Source organism: Neofelis nebulosa, chromosome 10 (genome assembly GCF_028018385.1).
Source record: "Neofelis nebulosa isolate mNeoNeb1 chromosome 10, mNeoNeb1.pri, whole genome shotgun sequence".
Lineage (NCBI taxonomy): Eukaryota > Metazoa > Chordata > Mammalia > Carnivora > Felidae > Neofelis > Neofelis nebulosa.
The window spans coordinates 55,702,173-55,709,673 of NC_080791.1; positions in this window are offsets into that span (position 1 = coordinate 55,702,173).

Sequence of the window (7,501 nt, forward strand, 5' to 3'; positions counted from 1 at the left end):
GAAAGGGGGCATATCCGCTCAAGTTTCTTCTCATTCTATCTTGAGTTCACTCCCCGGTACCCCAACCCCTCCCTGCACAGACCAAGCTCAGACTTCGCAGGGCAGTGGAGCGGAGAGGGCACAGGCTTTGGAGACAGGCAGCACCCACCACCAGCACTGGCGCCACCCTCAGGCATATCGCTTCGCCTCAAGGAGCCTCTATTTCCTGATCTGAAAATGAGCCAGCTGGGTTATGCGTCAGGCCGCGTATAGCCCAAAGGCTAAAGGGAACTATATAGTCCCACCCCCGCCTTCCCACCCCTGGCCCCGCCCCCTTGGAACCTTCCGCCCGTGGCTGGACGGGGGAGGCTGTGGCCAAAAGCCACATCCCTAACTCTTTCCTGTCACTCTCACAATTACAGCTTACTGTGAATCAGGCTCTGTGCTGGAGGCCATGCATCAGTGGGGTCATTGAGTCCCCCGACAACACCACAAGGCCGGTGCAATGACTGTGCCCATATCAAAAAGAAGAGAGCTGAGGTATGGGGAAGAGGGGCCTTGGCCTGAGCCACGTGGCTGGTGCCTGGCCCTCTCTGGCTTCTGGAGCCATGGCCTCCAGCATCACACATCTCACCCTCGTTACCCTCTTTTTTTTTTAATTTTGATTTTTTTTTAATTTTTATTTATTTTTGACAGAGAGAGATAAAGAGAGCATGTGCTGAATGGGAGAGGGGCAGAGCAAGAGGGGACATAGCATCTGAAGCAGGCCCTGTGCTGACAGCAGAGAGCCCGAGGTGGGGCTCGAACTCACGAACAGTGAGATCATGACCTGAGCCCAAGTCAGACGCTTAACTGACTGAGCCACCCAGGCGCCCACTCACAACCCTCTTGAGAGGAGAGGGATTCCTTGGAGCCGACTCAGGGCCTGGAACAAGAAAGCCACATCCTTGGGGTCTGTTGGGGGGAGAAAGTGACACCAGGAAATTCCCACACAGCTCTGAGGTTCTGACCAGCGGGACAGCTGGGGTTTGAAACAGGGGGCTGTGGGCTCTGTTGGCCACACTTATCCTGGGGACACAGTTTTCTCGCTTGGGTCTAAGCCTCCTGGGAGGCCATGTGACACACGGGGAATCAGGGAGAAGTGAGTGAGGCCACCCAGAGTGGGCTCCAGAACCCACAGGCCGTCTGGGAAGCAGACATTCTTCAGGGGCTGAGGTTGAGTGGAATTCAGTGGGAATTCCAAAGGCTGCTTCTCCTGGGAGCCACTAGGAAGATGCCCTGCAAATGGCCTTTCAAGCTCTAGAACAGCATTACCCAATAAAATGTAATGCAAGCCATATATTTAATTAAATTTCTCTAGTAGCCACATTATGAAAGTAAAAAGAAACAGGTGAGCTTAATTTTAACAATATATTCTCTCTTCCCTAATATGTCAAAAATATTAATCATTTCATCATGAGCCAGACTGCTCTTTCACTCCCACCACCCCCAGGACCTGTGCTGCTCTGGCTGGGGGCTTCTCAGAGGCAAGAGAATAGGAAGGCTTGGTCCAATGTCACAGTTTGAGGAACATGTCTGGGTCTCCCTTTCTTTCCCCATCAAGCCTCCAGCACCCCTGGAAACTTCATGAAAACTCTAGGATCCCAGAGGTCAGTCTCTCCCATCCCATCTTACTGTTCAGATGGGGTGCCCTGCGCAGTGTGGGCCCCCGAGGCCGGAGGCGTCTGGGCCAGAGCTTTTCGGCAGAAGACAGCAGAAGGAAAGAGGCCAGTAGAGAAACCAAGGTTGGGGGGAGCACGTTGTGAGGACTGGTAAGCCCGGATCACTCTGGCCCTTCTGGCTTGTGCACATCGACACACAAAGCATCCCACCCCATCCTCCCCCACCCCAGCCCATCAGCATACCCAACAACATATCCGCCGTTTAGAGCTATGCCATTCACGTCCATCAGCTCAGCCAGGATAACCTGAGAGTCTAGCCCTGCGGGGATGTGTGCCCATTATACGGATGGGAAGACTGAGGCCCAGAAAAGGTAGGAACCTGGTTGCTGTCATTAGACAGGTCATGGAAGGCCCCCTAGAAGCCCCTGGAAGCAGCATTTGGTGGGCATAGAAGAAGAGGCATTTACGGATCTCAGGGCCCAACTATGGCCTCTGAAGTTGGAGCCACCCATGGTGGCGGACAGGATCTGCAAGGGTGATTAGAATGTGCTGGGTCCACCATTACAAGAAACAGCCCTCCCTCCTAAGTTGGACTCCTCTGTCCAAGCTGAGAGGGGGCTGGGCCAGCAACCTCAGCACCTGTAAAGGGAACACCTCCAGTTCCCGAGTCAGATGGGGTGAAGGGCAAGAGTGGGAGCAGGTCTAGTTGGCTTTCAGGTTTCTGGTTTGAGCAGCTGAATGTGGGTGGTGACGCCACTTGCTGGGATGTGCGCCCTGCGGTGAGGCATGTGGAGGGGAGGGCTGAGTTCAGCTTGCACGGGGTGAGCCCCAGGGGGGGACGCCCCAGGGGACCATGAACGGAGGAGGATCTGGGAGGTGTGTGTCCGGAGGGGATGCAGCCCGGAGTGTCACCTCTGGGTTAGCCTTCCCAACCATCCTGTTCCAAACCCCATCCCCTCCATACCTCCTGTGCCCCTTCCCTGCCCCAGATCTCCCCAAGGCGCTTAGACCACCTAACATACTATTGACCTGTAGTTCACTTACCTGGCATTTTTGTCTGTTCCCCATTGAGGGGGGGGGGGGCAGGCGGGGACTGTGTCTATTGTTTCCTGCCGGGCCCCTGTGCTCACAACATCGTCTGCCTCAAAGACGTATGGATGGATGAACACCCAGAGAGCCGAGGGCACGGGATTGGGGGTGGGGAGGTGGGGGACAAGGGCAGATATCCACATTTAAAAACGGCAGAGAAAATAAGCACCCAAGAGGTCCACTGTGCCCAGGTAACCTTGGGAAAGTCACTTCATAATCTTGGTTTCGCTCATTTGTAAAACAATCATTCGCTTGCTAGGGTTGCCGTAACAAAGTAGCACAAAGAAGAAATATATTGTCTCCCAGCTGTGAGGTCTGGAAGTCCAAGATCAGGGCATCAGTCAGCAAGGTTACTTCCTCCTGAGGGCTGTGGGGGAGAATCAGGGCCCGGCTTCTCCCCCGGCTTATGGTGGTTGGCTGGCATCTTCAATGTTCCCTGGCCCGTAGATGCATTGCCCTGTACAGATCCATTTCCAAAGTTCCCCTTTATATAGAGATGCCAGTCGTGCTGGGGTCAGGCCCACCCCAATGACCCGTTTTACCTTGACTTACCTCTGCAAAGACCCTATCTCCAAATAAGGTTGCATTCTGCGGGGCTGGGAGTTAGGACTTCACATGAATCTGGGGGGACAAAACTCAACCCGTAAGAGGAGATCATAGAAAACCTGTTGCAGGGGAGGCTTGAGGATCAGTGCAGATTCCTGTCTAAGCTGGGCCCCCTGCCATGACCATTAGGACCAACCAAGAGGGGCCTGGCTGCACGTGGAATCTCATAAAGTGCCATTGGCCAGCTCCGCCCCCCCTCCCCACCCCCCCCCACCCCCCCCAACGACCCCAGAGATTCTGGTTTCGTTGGTCTGTCGAGGAGCCCCGGTCTGGGTGCTTGTTGTAAGCTCCCAGGTGATTCTGACGTGCAGGCAGGGATGAGAGCCCACGTACTAAGTCTGTGGATGCGTGGACTCAGCTGCCTCATCGGCAAACCCATGCTTGGTTGGCACAGCTGCCCGGAGCCCTCCCCGAGTCCGAGAGGCTCAGGGCAGGGCCGGGTGGGGGCAGATGAGAGCACAAAGAGGCTTTGTGCTCAGCCCCACACCCCAGGGTGGAGCCTGTGTCCCTGGGCTGTACCTGAGCAGGAGGATGTCGCCATCCACCGCTCTGGAGCAAGTGGGGATGGGAAGCTACTGCTTTCCTGAGGAACACAGCCAGGAAGTTCCTGCCTGATGGCCTGTGACAGGGAAGGGGTGGAGCCTTCCAGCCCCAGTTTTGTTTGGTTTTTAATTTTTTTTTTTAACGTTTATTCATTTTTGAGAGACAGAGAGAGACAGAGCGGGAGTTGGGGGTGGGGGTGGGGGGCAGTGCAGAGAGAGGGAGACACAGAATCCGAAGCAAGCTCCAGGCCGTGAGCTGTCAGCCCAGAGCCCCATGCGGGGCTCGAACCCGCTGACCTCGAGATCATGACCTGGGCTGAAGTTGGACGCCCAACCAACTGAGCCAGCCAAGTGCCCCCTTCCAGCCCCAGTTTTAAGGTGAGACCTGGAAGGCGGCAGGGAAGAGGATGGTGGCAAAGGAACGACGGGAGGACAAGTGCCCACAAAGGGAGAGGGAAAGGTTCTGCGAGGCAGCAGAGTGAGGTGTAGTGGCCTCTGATGTCACACGTATGAGCATTCAAATCCCGAGCCTAGCACCTGCCAGCGGTGTGATCTTCAGCAAGTGGACGAGTTTTCTAGGCCTCAGCGTCCACATCTGTCAAATGGGAACCCTAGAAATAGTACCCACATTATATGCCCGCGTGGGGTGGCAGTGGTGGTATTATGAGAAGAAACGTCAGAACTGGCCAAAACAGTCCTTCACCTCAGTTTTGATCCTGTCTTCCATCCGTGAGTTGAGTCAGTCCCTCGGCCCAGCATCCCACCCCCACCCCCACCCCCACCGGGGTCACGGGGCCGGGGTCACACTTCCAACCCTCAGAGGGCAGGCCACTTGAAGTTTCCCATCTGTCTTCTCCCCGACAAGACCAAGGATCTGGAGGGAGGGGACTGGGTCTTGCTCTTCTGTGTACCCAGACCCAAGGTTTGTGCTCAACCAACAGTAGATCCCTTCTAAGAACCGCAGCTTGGTGCAGATAAGCATCTCTACGGGTTCTCAAGAAGTACCACACGGAACTGAGCAGCACGTTTACGCGATGTACGTACGCAGTGTGGCCCCTGAAAAACGCTTTGTTCCGACAGGTGCCGGGGAAGGCTTTGGCCGACGGATGGACGCGCACACGTGCAGCATTTTCCTGCAGGGTCCACCCCAGCCGTGGGGAGTTCGCACGAGCACGAATGTTTTCTGCGCGCCTTTCTTTACGAGCACCCCCTCGGCTGCTCTTCACACAGGCCCGATGCGTGGCTGCGTTCTGCACGCCTGCTTTGCAGACGAGGAGGCAGAGCTGGAAGGAGCGCTTGCGGAGGCACGTCGGCGCCACGAGCCCCGCCTCGCCTCACCCCTGCTCAGGGCAGAGGGCACCGGGAATAGCACCTCCTCCCTGCAGGCCGGGAGCTGTCTGTGCCTGGCTCTGACCTCCCGCCAGACGGAGAGCCCCCCGGAGGGCAGGCACCGGGGCCCTTCCAGCCAATCCGGCACAGGGCCCCGAGCAGACAAGGGTTCATCGAGTATGTGAGTGAACGAATGAGTGAACGAACGAGTGAATGAATGAGAGAAAGCCAGGACTCCTGTCCTTGAGGGTCTTGTGTCCTGCTGGGCAAGCCTGAAGAAGGTTCTGCACCGCGAGAGAGTGTCCCCTTATGCACTCTCTGTACAAGGAGGAAGCTGGAGGCCCAGGGAAGGCAGCCTTGGCCTTGACCAAAGCCACACAGCTAGAGCAGGTCTCCCAGCTCCCCACCGACTGGAGTCTTCTCCTCAGGGCCTCATTTGTCACGGTTGTGCCATAATTACCATTATTATTACATGCAGCCTTGCCCTTTAGGGAGTGTCCTTGAGGGGCTGACTTGTGCCAACACAGGAAAATACCAGCCGCTCGTGGGTCCACCCCAGTTGGCCCTGGAAACAGGGCCCTCATCCATCTCCTTTAGCCCCACCACAAGCCCCACAAGCCGCCGCACGCTCCCGGGCGTGGACGAGCACACTGAGGCTCGGGGGCCCACGCTTCCTCGCCTGAGGGTACACGGGCCAGAAAAATGGCCAAGAGTTTGGGAGACGGGAAAGTTCTGGAGCTGGATGGTGGTGATGGTTGCATAACACTGAACTGTACACTCGAAAAGGATTAAAATGGTAAATTTTGTATTAGGTCTTTGACCACAGTTTGAAAAAAAGATGGCCAAGGTGGCCTTCATACCTGGGACCGTGAGTCACCACGCTTGATAGTCTGTCCCTCCTTCTGCACCGTGGGGAGGTTTCACCCACTCAGGGCCACCCTCCTTCTTTATAAAGAGCGAACATATTCCTGGCTCCTGCTCCCTGCTGGCCCCTGGCTGGGTGCTGGAACGCGAGGACGAGGCAGAGTAGGCCTGGCCCTCCGGGAGCTCAGCACAGAGGCCACTGCAGGACACGGAGCGGCCCAGCCACGGCCAGGATGGGGGCGGCACGCACCTGCAGGCCTCCAGGCTGGCCTGAAAACAGTCCATGCGCTGTTGGATGAAGAAGTCCAACACGGCAGCACACAACCACGGCAGGGACGAGCTCAAGACCCCAAGGCATGCTGTGAGAAAGGATGGTGGCGGGGGCCCCCATCAGTGCAAGATAAGGGGCGTGAGCATGAGCGCGGGGCTCCTGTGAATCTGAATTTGAGCCCAGTTTTGCATTCACCTGGGACAGGAGGTCCCTTCCTCTCCGAGCTCCAGTTTCCTCGGGGTGAGACATGCTTCACCGTAGGCTTGTGAGGCTTCTCTTCAAGCACATGAATTGCCCAAGTCAAAACTGAATCTCCCCTCATCCCCCCACCCCCGCCTCTGCCCCTAATTCTCTTGGACTCCCGCCCTTCCACCCCGGTCCTGTCTTAGCTTTGAGACCTCCCTGAGAAGAAGAGGATGGGGGGGATCTGAGCAGCTCTGGCCCTGACCCCATGCCTCAGGGCTCCCTGCCTCCCCCAGTCCCCACCTTGAGCCCCTCATATGGGCCAGGGGGCCTTCCCTGGTATGCATGTATGTCACCCTCTAGTGAGGTAGGGATTACTAATATCCATTCTACAGAAAAGGAAACTGGACTCAGAGAGCTACCTCCTCCGTGTGCCAGGGCTGGTTGACTTCCAAATAGGGACCTTCCCACTTGACCGTCTGTCTGGGTCATCTGTGGTAGATCCTGGCCCCTGAGGCCCGCCCTCCCTTCTTCCACGCACACTTCATTCTGGGAGCCGGACTCAGGCCTGCAGCTCAGCCTGCTGTCTGGGCTGTTGTCTGCACAGGCTTCCCATGGCCCTCCTGTCCCATCATGGCGGGCCTGTACCCACACACATCTCCAGATGCCCCAGCTCAGTGGGACACCATTGGCGACTGGGTGCTTCTGGGTCCTCTGCTCCCTGCTCTGGTGAGTAAGCCTCAGGAGGGGAGGCATTTTAACTGTCTTTGCCGTACTATATCCCCCAGGTATGGCACACGTAAAGGCTTGAGTAAATAAAGAATAAGCCAGCAGGGCTCTGGCTCTGGAACAGTAGTCCCTGTTCCAAAGTAGTGCCCAGGACAATGTTTGCACCTGCACTCCACACGTGGGGAAGAAAGTAGAGGCTTGGAGGAGGTTTAGAAAGTGGCAGGAGGCAGAGGGTTCTGGAAACCATA